This window comes from Anastrepha obliqua, chromosome 5 (genome assembly GCF_027943255.1).
Source record: "Anastrepha obliqua isolate idAnaObli1 chromosome 5, idAnaObli1_1.0, whole genome shotgun sequence".
NCBI classification, from domain to species: domain Eukaryota; kingdom Metazoa; phylum Arthropoda; class Insecta; order Diptera; family Tephritidae; genus Anastrepha; species Anastrepha obliqua.
The window spans coordinates 73,044,238-73,069,537 of record NC_072896.1 but is presented as its reverse complement, the minus strand read 5'-3'; the positions used below and the strand labels follow the sequence as shown (position 1 = coordinate 73,069,537).

The 25,300-nt window shown below is 35.1% G+C and overlaps 1 protein-coding gene across 4 annotated transcripts in view; it reads left to right on the top strand.

The window, feature by feature from the left end:
* Nucleotides 1–7,734: 7,734 nt before the first annotated feature.
* LOC129247697 (protein peste) overlaps nt 7,735–25,300 on the top strand; it is a 60,235-nt gene continuing 42,669 nt past the window's right edge. For 2 of the 4 annotated variants that reach the window (XM_054886946.1, XM_054886944.1), the window contains exon 1: nt 7,735–8,322. The gene's annotated coding sequence lies outside the window, so the exon portion shown is untranslated. Of the gene's footprint in view, nt 8,323–8,407; nt 8,757–25,300 lie in introns of those variants that run through there. The other 2 variants (XM_054886945.1, XM_054886943.1) reach the window with 1 other exon arrangement.

The following is a 25,300-nucleotide window of genomic DNA, read 5'->3' as shown; positions in this document are numbered from 1 at the left end:
CTTTCACCGAGATTCGAACCAACGACCTCTCTGTGAATTCCGAATGGTAATCTCGCACCAACCCATGTCGCTACGGCGGCCGCCACTTTAACATATCCCCACAAAAAATAATCTAAAGCCGTTATATCGCATTATCTGGGTGGCCAATTGACAGGTCCCGAACGTGAAATAAAATGTTCACCGAACTCGCCTCTCAACAAGTTCATTGTTACGCGTGCTGTGTGGCATGTGGCATGTGTCTTGCTGAACCCACATGTCATGCAAGTCAAGCTCCTGCATTTTGGGCAAAACAATGTTGGATATCATTTCACGGTAGCGCTCACCATTCACAGTTACGTTACGATTCGCAGCTTATTTGATCATTAAAGCTAAATATATAATTTATGCAGGGTGAAAGTGTTTAAAGAAAACAATTGCGACACAGCTCCTTTTATATAGCTTATAATCTGCCCAGTCTGTTTGCTCTGCAGTCAAAAAAAATTAACAAAAATAAATATATCCTATTCCTACATATAACTGCGAAATTCAAATACTGAATTTGGGATTTTAATCAATTTTTCTACATTATTATGCTAATAAATATGTGATATGACACACAAAAACTGTGCATTGTAGATAAAAGTTAATGTTTTGCTTTTTCCTATGCACAGCTTCTATCTATGGACATTTTCGTAACCAACTTTAGCAATTTTAGCTCTCAGGTCAATAAATACTCAGCTTTTTTTTGTGACCCCATCTCAATAACCATGAACAACTTTTCAGTAGAAAATATTAATCATCTTAAAATACAAGCTTTAATTTTTTATTCTAAGCATAATTTTGAGGAACATTGCAGTTATTTAAGAAGTAGTCTAGCTGTCAGACTTAACCGCATAAAATACTTTTCCTCTAACAAAAGCCAAAACCCTCCTCAATATAACCCAAATCACCTTAATTTCAAAAATAGACTATGGGCTCGCAATTTATGGCAATTGTGCATCAAAGGTCCTTATCAAGCAGCTATTACATCAAGCCTCGGAGCGAGCGTTCAGCACCACACCCGTCGAAAATTTTTCACTATTGAAGATCGAATCCATTATATAATTGGCGCGTACACCCTTTTTGGTTGTTTGGCCGAGCTCCTCTTCCTATTTGTGACGTCCCTCTTGATAATGTTCCACAAATGGAGCGACCTACAGTTTCAAGCCGACTACGAACGGCAGATATTTTTATGAGGAGCTTTTTCATGGCAGAAATACACTCGGGGGTTTGCCATTACCTGCCGAGGGGCGACCGCTATTAAAAAAATGTTTTTCTTAATTTTGGTGTTTCGCCGAGATTCGAACCTACGTTCTCTCTGTGAATTTCGAATGGTCGTCACGCAAGACCCCATTCGGCTACAACGGCCGCCATTACATTACATGCCGTCAAATTCCAGTTATCTACTCCACTCAAATTTATCTAAAGAGATAACCTTATTAAAACGACGGAAATGCAGCATGAATCTCTCATCCGCTCTGACTTGTATACTTGATGTGGTTTCTAAGTCAAACATCACACGCTTACCTTCTCCTACCTGGAAGTACCCTCCGTAGTTAATGCAAGACAAATCTTCTCTCAACGAACTCACACTCCATGCGAAACAAAGCTCTAACGTAGTCATCAATAGACAATTATACCGGCAAATTACTGCTCCATTTTTACAGAAAGGTTGACAAATATTATTCACTGGTAGCCGAAGGTGTTTACACTAGTGCTCCATTTCAATGTAAAGTAGTGGATCTCCTCTACTTTTCTTATATATAATAATAATAATAAATTATTCACTGATGGATCTAAATCTATTCATGGTACATCTTTCGCAGTTGTTGACGTCAATGGTGAAATACTAGCGCAAGGCATCTTACCCATAGTTGCAACCTCTTTTGATGCAGAAGTGCAAGGCATTTTGTCTGCTCTGCTTCTAGTTAAATCATCAAAAGATAAATTCAGATGCGCAGGTAGTCTTTCAGTATTTGAAGCCGCTAAATCAGCAAGCAACTCATCTGAACCAATTTCTACCATAAAAGAGGGGTCATCATTCAACTAAATGAAAGAGTAAAATTGAGTGGATTCCTGGACACGCCAAATTAGCTTCAAAATCACCTTTTATGCCTTTCTCGAGGGAAAACGTTGCAAAAATAATTTCTGAATTTATATACCAACGATGCGCTATACAATGGACAAATTATTCTCACCCTTACAAGTCGTACAGCCCTAACAGAACTACAGTCAGACTCACAACCACTACAACCACAGCCATTAACAAATGCTTTATTCGCCTTAGATTGGGCCACACTAATCTAACACACGCTCATTTGTTAAATAAGGAATCTCAGTCAACATGTAAATTTTGCCTCGTTTGCCTCCTCGCAAATTCCAAAACTATTTCTTTTTCCAATCTCAACCCCTTTGAATTATTAACATACCCACAAGATAAAAATATTAAACTAATATTTGAGTTTTGTAAAAACATACATATTCATAAATTAATTCAATCTTTCCTATAATTTATATACATTCTAAGCCCTGGCAGCTATGCTTAATTAATTATAATTTTAAGTGTAATTAATATAAATAAATAATAATAACTACTCAACTTTAATAGAAAAATATATAAATTCAAATTTTATTAAGAAAATTAAAAGTTTAAATGCAGCAATAGAGCCCTGGTACATTGGACTCGACAAGTAGAAAGAGTTTTTCAAAGATTTGAATGCACATACAATTGATGGACTCCAAGTATGTATAATAAAAATAAGTTTTAGTTGTAAACGTTTTTGTTAGTCTTTATTTTCTTACTTTATTTGCGTATTTGCGTATAACATTTCATATTTTATATATCTAAAGCATGGAATAAGCTAAAAAAAACATCTAAGCATCAAAATTAAAATATTTTGACACAAAAAACAGCAGGTCACGGCTTCTTTGATACAGTACCCGAAGTGAAATTGGAATAACAATATTTTCTGAACTAAAAGGAACATGGACAAAATTAAAACGCCACTTTATTGAGTAACGAATTTAATGTAAATTATTTAACAAAATTTCTTTTATTTTCATTTATTTAACAAAATTTCTTTTTCTTCAAAAATATTGAAAACTAAAAATACTGCCGCATATATTTCAGATCACAGCTTATTTAATACAGTTTAAATTATTCTTAAATCTTGAACTTTGCTTGATAGCCTTTGGCCGTAAGAATATCCTGGTTCTGATTGACCAACTCAATCATGAATTGACCAACTTTCATATGGTTTCTGGAGTGATTTTCTGACATTCCTCTAGTAGCACCCTGTTCAACTCCGGTTTGCTCCAAGCCACTAAGGAATATTTTTGTCTAATAGAGTACACAAATTTTCAATCACGTTCATATCAGAGGATTGTGCGGGGAGCGCAGCAATCAATTTAAATAATATGGACAACAAACCGTAACACTGCGAAAACACTATTTTCCTGCCAGTTCTTGCCTCATTAATCATAAATTTGAAAATCCGAATGCAAAGCTACGTGCAAATAGATATATGATAAATCTAGTTTTATAACTAAGTTTTTTAAATATATTTTATAACTAAATTTAATCGGTTGGCCGTCGATCAAATCTTCATTCCAGTATTCCAGAGTCTTCGAAGATTAATTGTTAACGATTTTCCCGAATATTGAGAATTGTTAAAGAAGTCCATTATTTTCTTAATAGATGACTGTAGTGGTCGATATTTCGTAAAGATCGATCAAACAATTTAAGGGTTATGCTCGTTGTCAAGGTGACATTTCCTTAACAATGGAAGTCAACAAAGAGAAAATTCGGTATATTTTACAGTTATTCTTTGATAAAGGATCACCGTCCAAGAATTTTTGATGTTAAAGAAAATGTTGATAAAATCACAGAAATAATCGAAGTTGACCGTCATGCTAGTAGTTGTGGCATCGCCCAGGAGCTAAGGATCGACCATAAAACAGTTTCAAATCAATTGTGCAAAAAATTTACGCGTAAAAAATATAACAAATATTTTAAAAAATAAATATTCCTTTTTCCCCAACCTAATATAGGGTGGGCCATGTAAAATTTGTTTTTTGAATCGGCTATAAAAAAAAACTAATGAACATTTAAAAAATTTTTTTTTTTATTTTGAAGATTGAACATTGTCTTTTATGAATAAAAAATAATATCGTTCAAATGACTGCCACGACTGGCTTTACAGTAGACCATTCGATCAACCCAATTTTTAAGCACATTTTCGATTATTTGGGCTCCGATTTCATGAATGGCAACTTCGATTTCGTGTTTCAAAACATCAATCGTCTCTGGATAGTTCGCATAGCATTTGTTCTTAACGGCCGCCCACAAAAAATAGTCCAACGGGCTTAAATCACAGCTCCAAGGCGGCCAATTGATATCCGAATTTCGGTTTTCAAAAACGGTAGCCAAAAGTTCGAGTGTAACTTTGGAAGTGTGACAAGTTGCACTGTCCTGTTGAAACCAAATGTCGTCCATGTCATCCTCTTCAATTTTTGGAAACAAAAACTCGTTGAGCATGTCACGGTAACGCTCGCCATTTACTGTAACCGCGGCTCCTCGTTCATTTTCGAAAAAAAATGGCCCGATGATGCCGCCAGACCAAAAACCGCACCAAACAGTGACTCGTTGTGGGTGCATTTGCTTCTTTACAGTAACGTGTGGATTTTCTGAGCCCCAAATTCGACAATTTTCCTTATTGACGTAGCCACCGATGTGAAAATGAGCTTCATCAGAAAATATGATTTTTCGGTAAAAATGCTCATCTTCGGTCAAACGATTTTCTGCCCATTGAGCGAACCGAAAACGCATTGGATGGTCATTAGGCTTCAGTTCTTGCACCAATTGAACTTTGTAAGCCTTCATACCGAGGTCTTTATGCAAAATTCTCCTCAAAGAAGTGCGTAAAATGTTCAATTCTTGAGAACGACGACGAGTTGAGGTTGTTGGATGTTCACGAACATTTTCGGCTACAGCAGCAATGTTTTCGGGTGTACGCACTGTAGGAGCACGTTCACGTGTTGTTTAATACATTAACGATCCACTTTCATGAACACGATTAACAAATTGATCCACAAACTGTCTTGTTGGCAAATCTTCTTTTTGGAATTTTTTTTTCAAATTTCTCACAGTTTGAGTAGAAGACTCACCACTTTGGAAACAGATTTTCAATATTTCCCAATTTTGTTCAAGCGTATAGCGTCCCATTTCGTAAATGTCAAACCTTTAAGTAAATTATGAACACATTTGACATGTCATTTGTGTTACCATTTTCAAAAAAATAGGTGTTTCAAAAAGCAAACGCTATATGGCCAACCCTTTATTTATTAAAATTGTATTAAAATTGAAAGTTGGACAACCGTATTATTTAGTGAGCGTAGAGCATTAATGAAAATTTAGTTATTTTCGTCCCATTTTTTCTTTTTAATGTAAAGAAAGCGACGTAGGTTACTAAAATAAATTGTAATGAGACAGGTATCTGGAAGGACTCAAAATGGCTTGCTGGTTTTCATTCTGAAAATTACAAAGTTAATGAAATCATGAAAAAGAATATAAACAGGCTGGCTGATGACGAGGATTCCTATACTCTGCTTTATCTTTGATATCACCAGTGGTGTAATTCACTGTCGTCTTCTTTTAGTGCGCATTTATTTTTACATTCCTCAAAAAAACACGCGGATATATTATTTCCGGATCAGGCTAGATCGGTTTATACCTCTTATGCTCTGATATATTGAACATTGAAATAATTTAATAAAGCAGTGCATTTTTAATATAACTAACGGCATTTTAGTTTTTGAGTTTCAGCTTTTCGGCTTTGTAGCCAACCCCAAAAATCAAGGTCAAGGGACGCTGTAGGAAGAAAAATAATAGAGTTTCATATCAAATTATTTCAGAGGTGGTAGCAGGAAATCTAGAGGTAAGTTATGTTCATTGAGGAAGATTTATTTATATTTGTTGTTTTTTCAGGTTGTACCACCACCCTTGTTTGTCAGTATCCAACAAATGTACTCCGGCTTACTCGTGGCAAACGATGTAATTAATAAATTCATTTTATAATGCTGATTAATTGCGAGAAAAATGAATAATTGACCCGTGCCGTTACAAAACAATTACTTTCATTTGAAGTTGATGTGATAAGTGCAAAGTCGAAAAAGCTGGAACAATTTTTGAACCCGATTTTTACGCTCTAACCCAGCGCCTTATACTAATATCGACACTAAACAAGAGCAAGAGAAGTAAATTAATTTAATGTCAACACATGCTAAACATCCATTTCTCTTAGTAGATTATAGCCCATGATCTTTAACAGGAGCCAATGGAGCAATAACATCAGTTTCAGGTTTAGTTAAATGATTTCATCAATATGACATTTCATTATTCTTATTGGGTAATATCGCTACCATTTTAACTGTTTATCAATGATGACGAGATGTATCTCGTGAAGGAACTTTTCAAGGTTTACACACTCTTAACATTAGGCCTGTAACATTAGGTTTACGATAAGGAATAATTTTATTTATTTTATCAGAAGTTTTACTTTTCGTATCATTCTTTTGAACCTGAAGGCTGGGTACAGTTTACAGTGATTAAAGCAGAAACTATAGGAATAAAAATCTACAGGAAATAGTTGAGTAACTTCTATGCAGCAAGCACAACTGTCTTTAAGATGTATCCAACCACAGCATCCATCAAGAGTAAATTGTTGCTACTTGGACGTTGAGTTGTGCGCTAACATAAAACCTTCATTTCAATAAGAATATCTTAACCGGTGGGCTAAACTAAAGTGAAAAGCGATAAAACGATTTTCGTTTACCTACCAATTTTGGAAGGAATAAAACAAGTATCAATGAATAACAAAACCGCTTGACTTTTTATCAATCCCGAGTGGTTTTTTACCAGAAGTTGTAAAAATTTTTGAATGGAATATTGCACGTGACTGAGTTAATTTGAAACGGTGATAATTAATAATTTGAAAAATAAACTAAGAGAGACAGAGTAAAAGGAATAGATGAAATGAGTAAAGAGAGTGGAGAAATTAGTACTCAGTAGTGTAGTAATGGCAAATGAAACATGAAAAGGGGTGGATTATGGAAAAAGGCTGGTTAAAATATTATGATTTATAGTATATTTTCCCACACATATGTACATAATTCTAATTTATTTGGACCCCCATTACATTTCATATTTGGGACCGCTGAGGGTAAAGAGCAATAGTCAATCACTGCCTGCCAGTAAGAAGCTATGATATTTCAAGAATGCGCCAAGCAGCTGAGCTGGCCGCTAGCCGGGAAAAGTGAACTTCGTGCATTAGAGTAGTTGTAAGAAATGTTGAGAGAATAAACGCATAAACTTCATATTATAATTTGCTAATTAAAAGCATGATTTTGCACAGCAATCCAATGCTAAACAGGTTTAGAGCACCGAAAATGCATAGCAACAAGAAAAAAAAACGAAGTCAAATGAGCTGAAATGAAGTGAGCACCGATGAGACAATGTTTGAGAATTTACAGACGCAAGAGATTCTCTGCGGTGAGACCCACTTGAAGGCAGACAACACTAAATGCAAATGTATATGTATTGTATGCATATTTGTATGTCATAGACGCATATTAACTTTAGGCAAAGTCACTTGCTTTACTTTAGCAATTTTTGTTTTTAATTCAATAAATATTGACGTTTCACAGAAAAATTTAATATTTTCATAGAATTTTCACTAAAAAACCTTCTTAAGTTACGGCAATTGAAATTTCACATGACATCAACTCAATTTCGTGCTTTGCCGGTAGAAAGTGCTAAGTCGATTTAACTTGTTTTATCAAAAAACCAAGCATATACTCGTATATACTTATGTTCGCATAATATATAGCTATGTATCTGCAAAAGTCAAACTGGTGCGTCAACAGCCAACAGGCAGCAATCAACAGTCTGTTGTCTACCAACCACCACCAACTCACCAACCAACAATTTTCGAGTATCCGCTTTCGACTCTTCATGTTCGCTCTTGCATGCTCAACATAAACGTTCGCTTGCCGATCTCTACTCATGACGATCGAATGTTGAATGTTGTTGCGCAGCAGTGTTAAATATAAAGCACAAATTGTTATTAACCAAATAGTCGTAATTTCACAGTCGCGAGTGTAAGACCGTTGTAACGTCGTTGTACAGCAAAAAAAAAGAACAAAAATAAATCCAACAAAAAGAGAAACCCAACGCAAACAGTCGAGACCACGGCTAACAGATCTCGACCTAGAGGGCTGATCGAAGTAGTGCGAAACAAAAAAATGGTATGTGTACGGCATATGAAATAAGTGGTGGGAAAATACCGATTGCGTTTACGCATATCATGTGTACAGTGATGGCGAATGTGATGAAACAAAGCAAAATATTTGCACGTTTATTCCACTTGTAAATGAAAGAATAAGTTAAAACAGAAAAATAAAATAAAAGTGTGTGCTACCTACAAAAATATACGTGTAGTAAATAGCTAATATATGTATGTATGTATGTATGTAGATACATATGTAGGTAGTAAACGGCGTGCATTCAAAGCCGCTGTGAGATATTACAAAAATTAAAAAAAAGAATAATTTAAGAGAGAAAGAGAGAAAAATTGTGGCGCGTCTGTGATATTGTGGAAAAAGTGACGAAAACTCCAAATAAATCCACAAAACGCGGCAAACTCGTGGACGAGAAACTCGAAAGTAAAATCAATAAGAAAGTAAGATATTACAATTGCCTACCATTTAATTATGTTGTCCTTAAGTTCAATGGAAAAGTATTTACGTACTAACACTAAAATAAATGAAATGATTTAATTTTAAACTGTCTGTCTCCAGACTTCTTTGCCTTCTTCACTAATACATTTTTTATCAAACTAAGTAAAAATCAGTGAATTGAAGTGAAACTTACACTGGGCGGGCACTCGTCGTCTGTCAACTTTTGTTCGCCCAAGAATGAGTAATTTGTTCTGATGGCTAAGATTTGTTATAGAAAAAACGTTCGCTCAAAAGAAATACAAATCTAATAAAGGTGTCGTTTAGAAGAGATGGCACTGTACTAAGTAAAACTAATTAAGCAACAAAAAGCAAATTTTGAGGAAAAAAAATATTAAAATATATATCTATATATGTATATATCTACAAGGAAACCCTGCTTAAGTCGAAGATTATGATTTCGAGAAGCACATCTTTATACATCATTTTATTTGAAGAAGCCAATATGAACATACATATAGCCGTATGTATGTATTTTGTTAATGATTTAAAAAAAGATTTGGATAAAAATCAAAATGTTTAAGCTTTTTTTCGTTTTACTTCGACGATGAAATTATCATATATAATTATTCTATGTAAAAGGCGGCCGCCGTAGCCGAATGGGTTGGTGCGTGACTACTATTAGGAATTCACAGAGAGTACGTTGGTTCGAATCTCGGTGAAACACCAAAATTAAGAAAAACATTTTTCTAATAGCGGTCGCCCCTCGGCAGACAATGCAAACCTCCGAGTGCATTTCTGCCATGAAAAAGCTCCTCATAAAAATATCTGCCGTTCGAAGTCGGCTTAAAACTGCAGGTCCCTCGATTTGTGGAACAACATCAAGACACACACCACAAATAGGAGGAGGAGCTCAGCCAAACACCCAAAAAGGGTGTACGCGCCAATTATACATATATATATATATAATTATTCTAATGAAAATCCACACAATTTTCGGGACTCCGACTCGACGATTTTCATAATGTTATTATAATTATTTTCGACGATTGCCCTACCAGACGGAATTTTTGAAATTCCATACTATAAGTAACACAATTTTTTAAGTCCTCCTGCTCTGTCTGTTCACCTTAGTCGTAGTATTGCTGAACAATGTGTCGAATTTTCTCTTTCACCTATACTTTGGAACGCTGTAACACACAACTGGCTTCACCAAATTTTATGCAAAATTTAAAAAAAAATCCATAAGCTTTTCATCCCTATTCCTCGGTTTTTAATTAAAAATTTCTGGAAAAATGTTTGCTATGCAGATTTATAACTTTTTAAAATTTTTTATATGGAGAAAATGCGCTACACCGTAAAAAATTATAAAACATTTGTCGGTAAATGGCGTTCCCCTCACAGTCGGTTATATGCTATTGGAGACCTGGGTTTATAGCTGGCAAAAAATTGTTACTTCGGCAGTATTCCTCCAAAATGTGTGGAGAATGTTTTACGATGTGACAAAAAACCATACATGACATCAATATGGTGGCACCATCAAGTGATTGTACCGTCCAACTTATACAATATTAATTTCTTGACAAAAGTTGCGCGCAAAAGATCATTATTACCAAAATATTTTCCTTCAGATTTCATATCAAACGATGTTTACTACTTGAAAACCGTTTGATCACATTTTTTCTACTATTTGTCAACAATTTTAAATAATCGCATATTTTGAGTAAAAATTGTCTATAATACCAACTTTGGACTGGTTTCTTCTGAGAAGAATGTTAGGTTTATCTCATTGTGATAGAAAAAAGTTAGATTTCTTGCCCCCATCGTAGGTCTGCCCGACTTTTGCACCTTTCTATCTTTCAGACAACGAGCTCTAATGACTTTTATTATTATATGTCCTCCCTCCTTAGAGAGTGCACGCATCCCGATCGTTTTCGATCCCAATACAGCCCGGTTTTCCCGATATCCAAAATTAGATTATACATTTCATCATCACTAGTTAGGGCTCCTGGATGATCTAATTCAGCTCGGATTAAAATTCTTAGAGATGTTGCTACTATACCAGCTCAGGCTGCAAAAATTGAATAACAAGTTTGAATATACTTGTGATTTGTTGAGAATAGTCATTGTTGCGATTAAATTACTGAAGCTTAGGCGATAGACTATAAATCTACCTATATATTATACAAATTCACTACTCTCTAATATCGGCTCCTAAAAGCAACTTTAACACAATCCCATGCAGGAAAAAGTAGAGAGAGAATTATCACACTCCACCTCATAGTGTAGTCGATTATACATACATACATATGTAGAAGCAGTTCAATGCATAATGGCAAAATAGAAGGTATCGTCTTTTCACGAAGCCCACACTTGAGTGAGACTGAAGTTTCAGCTGCACGGCTTGCAGACTACTTGCCAGAGAATTTATATAAAGATAAGCTACTAAAATACCAAATCAAAGTACTTATTATTTGCACTATTGGAAGAAAGGCAGATGTGGGCATCTACCTTGATCTGTAATATAGTCAATTGTTCTTAACCACGAGCCTATAACTTAATGATTTTGATGAATTTGAGCACTTCCTCGGGCTTTTTGTTCTATTATATTAATAGATCCAAAGTTGTACCAACTGGACGAGTGAGTCTTCGTCTTGGGAGAGCAACACATTCGCAAGATATGATTTTCTGAAATGATAGCAAATACTACAATGTTTCGTATAGCATCCAGTGAGCGTTTGTAAGGCCTCCCTATCTAGATTGTAAAGCCCATTAGATGCTCCTCTAAAAGGAAGTATCAATTGTTTGACCTGTCTCTGTGCCGGTTTGTCTATCCAGTGTCGCATGAATTCCGTGCTATTATCTTAACCTGACCTATATTTTCCTTTCGGTTCACTTAAAATAAGGCCTAACATAAATTTAACTTTGTTTGTGAAACTTAAGCAAATGGGATTTAGTTCTGGTGGAGTTTCATAGAGAAAACATGTCCCACTTTGCTCGTGTTGGCGTTCAAGTCATAGCTAGTGATTTACTTATCAAATTCTATTCTGCATCAAGTCAAAGAGTGTTTGTGGCATCATTGAGATTCGCAGCAAAAGCCCGCTTCAAGGCTAAAAGTTAAGATGCGCCTCCCTCCCTTGCAACTAATGTATTTGAATTATTGGAGGTATGGACGCAGAATCACCAGAAAGAAGCTGGTGCAGCATTTCTTAAATATGTTGGAGAGTATTCAAAAGTTTTAAAAAAGCAATAACAGATGATGATAAAGTGGATTTAGAAGTGCACAGACTTACCTACTTAAAAATAGACGGTTCCAAGTTCATTTAGCAACACTTTTAAGTAAAAGTGTTTCTATCATTGGGATCATTGCTTATATCAATTTCTCTTCATTAGTTAGATGGTTGCCATAACCGAGAAGGGGGTTGGTATGTCATTACTGTTCCGTTGACTCGGTTTCGAGCCCCCTGAAGATATACAAATTCTAATCATTAAAACCATCTGCCCTTTGGAAATGGCAACTGATGGCCCCCATTTGTAGGATTATATCAGAACGCACACCAGAAATTAGAACAGAAACTTCCAATTGTATGCATGAACTTATCAATATTATTATTCTTCTTCTCCTTTATTGGCTTGATAAATGCAGATGTGTGCATGAAATTATCTACATTCTTCTTCTTTTTCTTTATTGGCGCGATATCGCTTACGCGATTTTAGCCGAGTTTCACAAGGCGAGACAGTCGTTTCTTTCTCGTGCTAACCGGCGCCAGTTGGACACACCAAGTGAAGCCAAGTGTCTCTCCACCTGATCATTCCAACGCAGCGGAGGCCATCCTCTTCCTCTGCTACCACCAGCTGGTACCGCATCGAACACTTTCAGAGCTGGAGCGTTTGTATCCATTCGAACGACATGACCCAGCCAACGTAGCCGCTGGATCTTTATTCGCTGCGTTATGTCTATGTCGTCTTGCGATATCGCCATCATGCACTAGAATACTCCAAGTGAAGCTCCATCGGATATTATCATCGTCCATGCTTCTGCGCCATACGTCGGGATGGGCGTGATGAGAGTCTTGTAAACTGTTTGTTTTGTTCGTCGGGAGAGAAATTATTTACATACAATACTTTCCATAATAGGTGGGCATACTTATTTTCCAAAGTCAATATACTGTAGACCAAAGGTAACTTTACCTAAGATACCTAAATTTTTACTCGGGTAATCGTGTGCACAAAGGGATGGACTGACTAAATGGATCGCTTAGCGTTCTCAACACTAGCACATTTATATTTACATATATTCTTATAGCAGCCTCGATCCAGTTAGGCTCTTACAAGCAAGCCTAAAGTAGATAAAGTTTTAATATATCGTTGAACTTATGTGCGTAGGTATACTCGTAAAACAAATAATGCGGCGAAATCTTGCTCGTTTTCTTTGCTACTTTAATCAAGTCTTAACGTATTTTAATTGTACACTTGTGTGTGTAAAATCAACAATATGGTTTAGGAATATTTGCATATACCTCTGTATACATAGTTTGAGTCCATATAATTTGCAGCTTTATATGTATTATTGAACTTGTTTATTTTTTTATTGCCGTCGTCAAACAGCAAATGTCCATTCTCCGCGTTGGTATGTATGTACGTACATATGTAGGTATGCATGCAAGTAAATACAATTAATGAGCTTGATTAATTTATAGAATAACGCAATAAGCAATCGTTAGTCAAATAAAGTATTTCAAGCTGCATTCAAATAACAAAGAGGAATAAAATATGGATTTCAGGAATGTGTGATGTATGTACGATACTGATCTGGTAAAAGAATATAAAATGAACTCGCGCCAAGTAACACGAAAGTACACCCCACCAAACTTATGTAAGTTCAGGCTACCGGTGCACTGTAGGGTATTCCAACCAGACATAGCCGCTATCAAAGAAGTAGTTGATTGGTTGTTTACTTGTGTAGCAACTGCCAAGAAAATAAGCATCTATTCTTAAACAGCTAAGTGACAATTTGAGTACTGCACTCACTGATCGAGTGCTACAAATTAGTCGAAATATGGCTGACTGAATTAAGTTCAAATGGGTATCTGGTACAGGCACATTACAGGAAATGGCTGGCCGTTTAATCAGAGCGACGACAGAAGTTCGCTCGACTACTTGCGTTTTCTTCTAGTCAACTCATTGTGCGCTGGAAAAGTATACCATCTTGCAATGTCACGAGATGCTTCTGTCTACGAGTGGATTGGAAGTGCCCGAGCGAACTTCTAAGAATGGCGCAGAGATCGACTATTATGGATATTCTATACGGGCATTGTCAATTTGGTCACCATGCGGTGAGACTTGGTAATGGTAATTGTTGTACGGGTTAGACTAAGGCCGTCATGCACTACGACCAGATTAATCTATTGGGCGCTCCTAAGTTTTCACCCTTTAGTAGGTACAAGCCCAGGACTATGTGTCTCCTGTGACCTAATGCTTCACAATTGGTGATGAAGTGTTCCATGAACTCCTCTTCATCACAGCATAAACTAGTGCCAGATACTTCTATTGTATTGAAATGTTTATTGCAAGCAAAGTGGCCTATAAGTGCTACACAAAGTAGTCTAAGACCCTTTTTGTTTAGGGTTAGAGCAGATTTTGCTCTATTGGTATTAAAGCTCAGGAACTTTTTGGAGTGATTATGACCGTTTGTGTCATTCCAGTAATTTGGTTTGGAGGTTTGTAAAAGAAACTATATTCGGTTCTTTTTAATTTTTTTTTTTTTTAATTTTACTTTTTTAAAGTAAAATAAGCTTCGTAAAAAAATTTCTTTTCAAAAATTCAAAAACAAAAAAAGTTTTCTTACAAAAAATTTAACAACAAATAAAATAAAAAAAAAAAATATTTTTTTAAGCATTATTTATCATAAAAAATTTCAGATTATTGAAAATATTGAAAGCGCGCAGATATTTCAATTTAAAAATATATTTCACTTTCAAAAATATTTCACTTTTTCCAAAAGTATATATATTTTGTTTAATATAAAAAAACTAAGAATGTTATACAAAATTTATAAAAACTTTAAGAATGCTAAAAATACCACAGATATATCGCCTTAAAAAATATTTCACTATTTCCAAAAAATTAATTTCAAAAAGTGTATTTTAATCTACAAAATTAAAAAAAAAATTTTTGAGAATGTTGAAAACCCGAAGATATTTCATTTTCTCCCTTTCCGAAGGTTTTTAAATGTAGTTTAATCTACAAAATAAAAAAAAAAATTTAAGAATGTTAATAAATCCGAAGACTTTACGCTTTAAGACGCTTTAAAATATATATATATATTTTTTTTTTTTTGAAAAAAAGTTTTTTTTTTTAAGGTCATTTTATTCTAAAAAGTAAAATAAAAATTTAAAAAATTTTGAAAAAAAAGAAGATATTTAACTTACAAATATATTTCCCTTTTTTCTGACAAAAGTTTATTTACAAAGTGTATTTTACTCTAAAACATTAAAAAAAATATATTTTTAATAATGTTGAAAAACACAAAGATATTTGGTTTAAAAATTTTCACTTTTCCCAAAAAAATTTATTTCGAATAGTTTATTTTAATCTACAAAATGAAAAAAAAATGTTAAGAATGTTGAGAAAAACCGAAGCTGTTTCAGTTTAAAAAAAAAAATTTCACTCTTTCCAAAAAAACTAAAAATTGTATTCTTAAAAAACTAAAATGTTTATTCTAAAAAATGAGAATAATAAAAATTTTCAAAATGTTGAAAAATCCGAAGATATTTAATTTAAAAAAATATTTCACTTTGTCCAAAAACATTTTTCTACAAAAAGTGCATTGTAATCTAACAAATTAAAACCAAACAAAAATTTTGAAATGTTGAAATAACGGAAGGTATTTAACTTTCAAAAACTATATTTTCAACACCAAATTTTCCACATGCAATATAACTCAGAATTAATAATTTTTTACTTTTTGGTGGTCAAACCTACAAATAAATCAATTTTCATAAAAATTCACAATGTCCAAATACTCGACTCACTTGAAATGGAATCGCTCAAATACGTTTTATGCTAAACTTTCAGAATTAACAATTCAAATATTATTAAGTAAAATTGGTGAAGATGAGTCAAAAAAGAAAGAAAATATCCTCCCTCTTCAATTTACTTTCGATTTCTCACAATGGCTTCGCTCATAGAGTCAATATATTACATAGATTGATCGATTTTGTGCACATTTCTTTGCAAATCTAGCAACTGCCTATGTAATTTAAATTAATTTAAAGTTAAAATTTTTTGTTAGGCATTTATGACCTTTCAATAACCACAAAGAAGCAATGGAAAATAAAAAAGTGCGGTATAAAATCACTTCACAATCAATTTCAAAAGCATGCAGCTCTAATTAAATCCCTACCGTTGATACTGAGCGCAAATGTGTACGTTAAAAATCATCATTTTACTTGGTTCTTCCAATAAGGGTATTCACGTCGAACTACTTGTTTGGTACTAGGTAGGTCAGTTCAAAATCAAGGCCAAATAGTACACCTTTATGGCATTTTCAAACTGGTAACTTATCAACACAACAACTAAGAAATTTTAGTGATGACAAGCTTGCCAATCTTTATAGTAAATAGTCAGCTGTTGGTGATTATTCAACTTTTGAGCTTTTCTCTGGTGTAAAACATATAGCATTTGAGTAACTAAATTTTATTATTCAATTAGTAATTTGCATATAAGACCCTCGGCATCAATGAAGGTTCTTCTAGATCTCACACCTCTTCGCATTCATATCCAATCCCAAGTGAGGGAGACAGCCATTGGCTAAGGCATTTATCAAAATCGCTGAAAGGGGCCACAGTAGATCTTTCAGGTCGCAGTGCTAAATCCTCTCGTAATAACAATACTTGAAATTTATAAAATAAAAATAAGAATTTCAATCAGTTGTTGCGAAAAATCATCAAACAACAAACTAGCAAAAAATAGAGCTGTTGAAAGAATTTAACAAATACTAACTAAATGGTAACAAAAGGTGAAAAAGCGTGAATACCCCTATTCTGATTTGATTACAAAATATATTAACGTACAGACATATTTCTGCTTCTTTCAATTAAATTTGCCATTATGCTTAAGGTCAATTGACATTTTTTTATTGAAAGTTGGAAAAGGAAACAGAAGCCCAATGCGATAGAGACTACGAGTGCTTTTTCACTTCTTCTCATCAAATGTCTTTTTTTTATTTTGAAGATTGAATATTGTCATTTATAAATGAAAAATAATATCGTTCAAATGACTCCCACGACTGGCTTTATAATAGGCCATCCGATCAACCCAATTTTTAAGCACATTTTCGATTGTTTGGGCTCCAATTTCATGAATGGCAACTTCGTCTCTGGATGATTCGCATAGCATTTGTCCTTAACGGCTCCCCACAATAAATAGTCCAACAGGCTTAAATCACAGCTCCGAGGTCCGATGATGCCGCCAGACAAAAAACCGCACCAAACAGTGACTCATTGTGGATGCATTTGCTTCTCTAAAGTAACGTGTGGAGCCACAAATCCGACAATTTTCCTTATTGACGTAGCTACCGATGTAAAAATGAGCTTCATCAGAAAAGAAGAAGAAGACTCACCACTTTGGAAATAGGTTTTCAATATTGCCCAATTTTGTTCAAGCGTATAGCGTCCCATTTCGTAAATGTCAAACCTTTATGTAAATTATGAACACATTTGACATGCCATTTGTGTTACCATTCTCAAAAAAATAGGTGGTTCAAAAAGCAAACGCTATATGGTCCACCCTGTATTTGCTGCTGTTTGCGAAAATGACATTTAGATAATACGATTCAATCACGAACTTCAAACACTATATGACCACCTGGATTTCGTCGCGACAATAAGGCTTAATCGTCTACGATGAGCTAGTCACATTCTAAGGGCAGATGAAGCATACCAAAATCCTTCTTGAAACGTATAGAAGAAATAGAGGCAAAGGAAGACCAAAACTACGATGGTGGGATGGCGTAGATCAGGACGCTGAGCTATTTGTTATACGTTGTTAGAGAATTCAAGCGAGGGTTAAACTAGACGCAAATGTTACAGGAAGCCAAGACCCGGACTAAGTTGTGAGCTACCAATGGTAATGATGACAGTTTTATGCCATCTCTGATCGGCAGATGGTTTTTAGTGAGACGCTTTTTCGTGGCAGAAATAGACTCGGAAGTTTCTCATTGCCAAAAAAATGTTTTAACATTTGATGTTTCATTCAGCCACACAGCCATTAGGCTACGATGGTCGCCGGGGAGTTCATTGCTGTATATTTTGTGCGGGCTGTAAAGCGTTAAAGAATAAGATCACAACGAAGGATGGTCGTGACGCGCTTTTAAAAATTGTACTCTTTAATCTAAGTAGACAAGGGATACGAAGTTGAGGCTTGCTTGGAGTCGCAATCAATGATCATCACTCTTGTATTGATTTCGCATGTAGCGACACAACAAAAAAATAAGCGAATTGCCTAAGGCCGGAAAAAATAACTGAATAAGCCAACAGTAATTGCCTAAACTACACCGAATGACCAAAAACCGTCCCCTGACACAAGTTTCTACATTAGAACTCTCACTTCAACAGCTGTTGTTAAATACAGTGGCAAGAAAGGTTTGATATATTCATACCCTCCCACAATGTACCGAAATAACACCTTATACGTTTCTTATCATGTCCGTCTTTTAATATGTCGCAGAAGCGTGGACGATAACAACATCCGATTAGGCTGTCCCTAGCGCGTTCGAGAGAAAAATTCTACGGAAGATTTATGGACTTTAAGCTTTACGGCGTCATATGTAGACATAGTGTAGCAAATAAAGATTCACCGGTTCCGCTGCGTAGGTCACGTCGTACGAATGGATGCAAATGATCTAGCTCTGAAGGTATTTGATGCAGACAGACTCCATGACTGGCGCACTTTGTTAAATTCGGCCGAAATGGTTGAAGCGGTTATCGCGCCAATCAAGAAGGGGAAATTTATCAGGCGTCAGTGCTCGCAGTTTTAGCGACTAATAAAAACAAAAAATAAATACGAACACGTGAAGGAAGATTTTCTTATGCGTCAAAAGCTCCATTAAAGGGTCAAAACAATATTACGATATTTCTATGATTACACTGATTTCTTACTGACAACCGACATAACTTAAAGTACTCACGTGATGTAGTTTCGTTTAATTATCTAAGGGTTTGAAGGCCCCAAACTTACTTATGCGTATGAGTTAACAGACGCTTTATTAAAAAGCGTAATAAATTAATTATCCAAATTTCACCGCTGGCGAATTCCATTCCCATAATTTTTGCTGACCTGGCGTCTGCCACATTTTATAGCCTACAAATTCAGTTCTCAGGCTTTGCGTAAAATTATCTCATTACACAAAAACGAAATGGACAAACAACCGAGAGAAGCGCCTTGTAGGCTTCGAATTGAGAATTTTTGACTTGGTAACGGATTTACTAACAAAGAGAAAACAACAAACTTCAAAAAAATGTTTTTTTAGCTAAATGAAATATAAAAGTTGTACTTATATACTTGCCTAGGAGTGTATAAAAATCTTTGTAAAGGATGTTTTTTTGGAAGCACAGAGCTGATAGTTGATTTGAGGTTAGCTAGGGAGTTCATCAATACAATAAACTTTTGCCGGCGATTTTCCATGAGTTAAAAACTTCACAATCATTTCGAACTTTAAGCTGCATACAAAAGGAAGCATGCACAGCTGGTGAATTTAAAATAATATGCTTTGTAGATAGCAGAAAACGAAGACGACCTGTAGAGATTAATGTTCAAATTTGAGAATGTGGCTTCATCCTTAATCATGCAGATATCGGTGGAAAAGGTCAAGACAATGGTAATATCCAAACAGCCAAAAATATGCGATCTGGCGATCAAAAATAAGGCAATATAACAAGTCATGAAGTTCACATACTTGGGTTCACAAACTACCAGCAGCAAGTATCTAAGGAAAGAAGTGAAGACTGCGACAAACAAAGCAGCAACACTATCTGGCTGTCTAAGATCGGCGATATGGAAGAAGAAATACATGAGCATTGAAAACAAGATATGAATATATAAGACATGCAAACGAGAAATAAAATGAGAGACAGGACACGACCCAAACGCCCTCCAAACTTGGAAGTTGATTATATACGAATACCGACCGTAAACAACCTCAAAATCCTAGGAGTCACCTTCAACATTTTGCTCTCCTTCTTGGTGCATACAACCGCAATTGCCACTAAGGTCCAAAATGGCACAAGACCCTGAAATCGCCAGCCGACAGCACTCAGGGCAAAGACAAAGAAATTTTGCTGTCGGCATTTAAAACAATTTCGGTGGGTTCTAAATTACCTCGCGTCTATCTGGGCGTCTCGCACTGGTGATACGTAGTGAATTTCATCCCATCAGCCACGGGATGCCATAAAGAGGTCTCAATACTCTTGGTTAAGGAGCACACTACAAGAATGCTACTACAAGAACTGTTGGCACTTGCTAGAGGCGGAGCTATCTAGCAGGCACGTCTCGAGACATCTCTTCGACTACAACAACGAGATTTAGGACCGAAAACGACTGCATCCACTGAATCGGACAGTATACCGACAAACATTGAAGGTCATTTATCGGGAGAGTCTTACCACCTTCCTAAACTTCTGATCCCCGAATGTCATCCTCATAGTCCAACCACCACCTATCGCCGACGAAGAGCTTCAACTGCGACATGAGGCTCGCATAATTACATATACATTCTGAATATTTGGTTATAAATTAAAATCTTAATTATATAAAATCGCCCCCGACATACTCAATATATGTCCGCATGTGAAGGTATCCGTTAGAACTCTAAAAACCTATTCACATGCCCTCTTAAACCTACTCACCTAACACCCTCTGGACCCAACCCCCTCTATGCAATGTGTTTCCTGGGAACCATTAAATGAGAAAGTCGATAAAGATCGGTGACTACATTGCACTGGCAGGGCTTGATGCACTGTTACGACAACAACAATCACCTCCAAGCTTGGCGTTCGCACGATAGTCTGTTCTATGTTACCAGAACGACTACGGATTTCTAACCGGCTGAGAGCCGTCGCTTCAGCAGCATTTCCTAATTATATTTAGGGAATATTTTATGTTGTTACAATAACAATAATAACAGTAATAATAACCTCGAAGCCTGGAAATAAACGGCCCTCTGTAAATCGTGGGATTGACGGATTCGTCCACACGAACCAAACTCTTAATTGGGATATGTCCCGTCAATAATTTGTTTGGCTAAAAGAAGCAACCTCGCAGAGGCAGTTAGGAAAATAAAGGAATTGTGTTACATCAGAACAACATTTGTGCCCCCCAAGAGAAGCGGGTGAAAATCATTGTACTAGTTTTCCGTCAATAAGAACGACGATTTTTTTGAGAGAGGCATAATGGAACTACCTTCAAAATTTCATCGAGTTATCGAACACAACTGCGCATATTTGACCGAAATATGATTATTCTAACTATGCTAAATGAGTCCTACAAAGTAATGGATTTACTTTTATTACACGTAATGCGTACATAATATCGAAATGTACATTTATATACCTTACACATAGTTCATAACAATTACTAAAATATTCCTCACCCACTGTAACATACCCGTTGTAATTTTTAATGTACAGTTTCCATGCCATCATTGGTTTTTTTAATTTTTGCAAATTGTCAACATACCTAGTTTTTCTTAAGTGTGCACTATATTTATTTTTATGAAATCAAGTCTTTTCATATTTTTCCGGTTTGTTTATTTTAATCCTTTTGGTTATTTTGAATTTTATGCACACATATGTATGTATGTACGATACATACGTACACATTGAGTATATTTTGCCAAAATGGAAAACAAAAACACTTTAAATAATTATATTCACTGATTTTAACTTCTGGCTCTCTCTCTCTTCATGCTCTGTAGCGGTCCACTGTATCTATACAATTTGCATATGTACACTTTACTTTGCTCATACACTCTTTTACTCTTCTCACACTTCGCTTTTATTGCTCTAGCAACTAATTACAAATAGAACTAATGGTGTTGTTTTTTTGGCATGGAAGTAAAATTTGCATGCGTATGAATGCCATCAACCAAAGTCAAACTGAAAGAAAAAGAAAAAAAATTAAAAACAAATATTTATAGACTCTATGACAAGAATTAACTTTGAGAAATAAAATCACAATAAAATTAATTTGTTTGTCACTTTGCAGCGCAGAATTCTAAGCAGAGAGCACAGAAGTAATCATTCTCAATTGTCTAAATTAATTTGCAACTTGCGACGCCAATCAGACAAGTTCAATAAATATGGATTGAGTATGTGTATGTGGAAATGCTTTTACATATTTACATGTACATGTGTGCACAGAATATTACATATGTATATGCAAGTGAGCAAAGACTCGAACAAGCAGGTCTTCGAACTCTATGGCATTTATACACACATACATACATACACGTGCAATGCAATAGAGAGCTACAAATCGAAAATTCACGATTTTCAGGACATATCGACTTCTGACTCTGTTGCATTTATAAATTCTTGAATATAAATAATTATGCTTTTTTAATTAGGGATCGAATATGCTGATCGAACACACAGTGAAGAATATTTGAGGCAAAGCGAATATCTAAATTTTTTGAGTTGCGGCCCTATGGCATTGGGAGAGCGATAAGTACTTACGTACACACATGCATTTAGATTAAATTAGAGGTGTCACACCTTAACGCCATAACCTTAAACGTACTATATCTTAACCATAATGATATTTATTGTCATTTGCTATATTTACATATCATTTATTTGCTCATTTCGAAGTGCAGAAAGTAAAGAAAAGATAACAACATGAGCAATAACGAGGAAATTAGTAATTTATTCATAAATATACATAGTGGCATTGTACATATATCACAATGCACCTAAAGCAGCTGTTTATGGCGAAAAACCAAAATTCAATTGGTCACCTTTGTTCGATCAGCAGATTTATGAGGTTATCGTTATGACACTTCTAATCATAGGGAAAAGAATTCAGAAGAATATTGACCACATATCCAACCGTTAACCGGCTCTCAACGAATTTGAAAGAATCATCTGACGTAACAGGATTTATGGCAGCGCTTTGTTTATTAAAAAAATTAAGACTAGGTAATATAAGAAAAAACTCAACACAGCCTTGGACAGAATTCGGCTGCCGAGTACCTTGTGACGTGGCCGCCAAGGTTGCTCGCACTATTTGGTTTTCACCATAGCAGATCAGTCAAACTTGGTAATCTATCATATTTGTTTCTAATTTGACCTTTATAACATTAGACATTGGGGATTACAGGATTTTGTTTTCTCGTTATTTTTTCAGTATCGAAAATCCCAGTGTTAGTTATATGAATCTTTGAGTTTTTCTGCTTAAGCTGTCATACAGAAGTAAATCAATACGCTCAAATATTTGTAGTCTTCCTCTATGAAGGAAAGTAAAGTTTTCTTCTTAGGACAGGAGTCCAAAGCGAGAAATTCAGTATCATTAAAAGAGGCTATCCATTGAATTTTCATCCAAGACAAATATGTGTCCACAGTATTACTAACCTTTCTTGTCGCCTAGTTTTCAAGTGACTCGAAGGAAATAATTATTTTTGTACTTGCGTTTAAGTTAGAAAAGGAGTTGCCGTCGTGTTCTGATTGATATAACTAATTTGTCATATTTTTGTTTTTGTTTGCTTAGACCATTTTCATATTTAACAATGAATGACTTTCGCATACTGTTGAAATAAGAATAAACTTAAATATATTTGGCAGAACTTACTGAATATTCGTAAAACCGCATTCATACAAGGGAATATTTGTTGCTTCAACTCGTTGCTTGTGATGCTCACGCTCTGTCAATAATACCCTTTCTGTTCTCGGTCTTCACAAGTTGTTGTTGACTGCAGACTAAAAACTAACAATTGCAAAATGTGTGAACACGACGGCAACATGTAAAAAGCATTTGCAAAGTTAAAGCAACAAAAGTTTTCCTTGTTGAATACAGTCTTATTTCAAATATCAAAAAAGAGATGAGTTGCCAGCACTGAAAGTAGGAAGTTATAACAATTTTATGAGGTGTAACTATGTCGCTAGTGACGAATCTTGCTCGATAACTTTGTTGTTGCTTGCACATGCAAATGCAGAGCCTAAACATAACAAGCAGAGAAGTGGCGAATTGAAGTTGCCTATAGGCGGCCGCCGTAGCCGAATGGGTTGGTGCGTGACTACGATTCGGAATTCACAGAGAGAACGTTGGTTCGAATCTCGGTGAAACACCAAAATTAAAAAAACATTTTTCTAATAGCGGTCGCCCCTCGGCAGACAATGGCAAACCTCCGATTGTATTTCTGCCATGAAAAGGCTCCTCATAAAAATATCTGCCGTTCGGAATCGGCTTGAAACTGTAGGTCCCTCCATTTGTGGAACGACATCAAGACGTACACCACAAATATGAGGAGGAGCTCGGCCAAACTCCCAAAAAGGGTGTACGCGCCAATTATATCGGATTATGATAATCTAATGTCAAATGAATAGCAAACAAATTTGTGTTTGCTTAATGACTTAGATCCACTTTCAAATTTATGGACTATATGTAATATTCAAAACCTATTTATATTTAATTAAAAAAAGTGATTTTATTATCATGCTTCCTTTTTAGCTTATTGAATTTATATTGAAATGAGAAAAGTTCGCTGAAAGGGACCTATCACGTGATCCCGAGAGGGCCCTAAAAATATCTCGAAATCCCGAGATCAAAAATCACTGCTAACATTGATATCCATAACACACATATATACGAGTAAATAAGTTTATTTTGATTAAAAAAAATTGATAGCGCCTAACAGACCTTGACATTATGTAGTCTGTTGAAATGAATACGAGCATTCATGCATAAACTCGGCAACAAAAATCAGCAAAATGTTCAATAAATCTTTAAATATATTGAGATACATTTTTCAAGCTCAAAAGATCGCCTACAGAATTCTTTGAATATTTATTATAAACGGCTTTATTTGTACTAAGAATTTATTATATTCATTGACTTAATAAATAAATATTAATAGCGCACTAGCTTAAAGATGCATTGTATTATTCCTTTTTAGAGAGATAACTTTTTTAAATTCAAGGCTTGCATTTTAAGATCGATAATTTTTTTGAATCTTCCCAACCTTAAAGAATTTCGCGTTAGGTAACGCACAGAAAAACTTTGAGAAAATTAGACTTCTGGAGTATATTAATAGTATTATATATAAAATTATGTTTTGGGCTAATGACAATATATTCTTCAAAATTTTGTGTACTTTGTAATGTCAAAGCTTTTCCAAAGTTCAAATTCCCTTAACAAAAATAAATTTACTCACACCAACAGTGTGCTTCACCACAATAATCCAATACTTTTCACTTATTGGAGCAGCATTGGCCTTTCTCTTATTCATGTAATAAGCTTGTGCTCACAATGAGAAAGCCTCAAAGCATGACTCAGT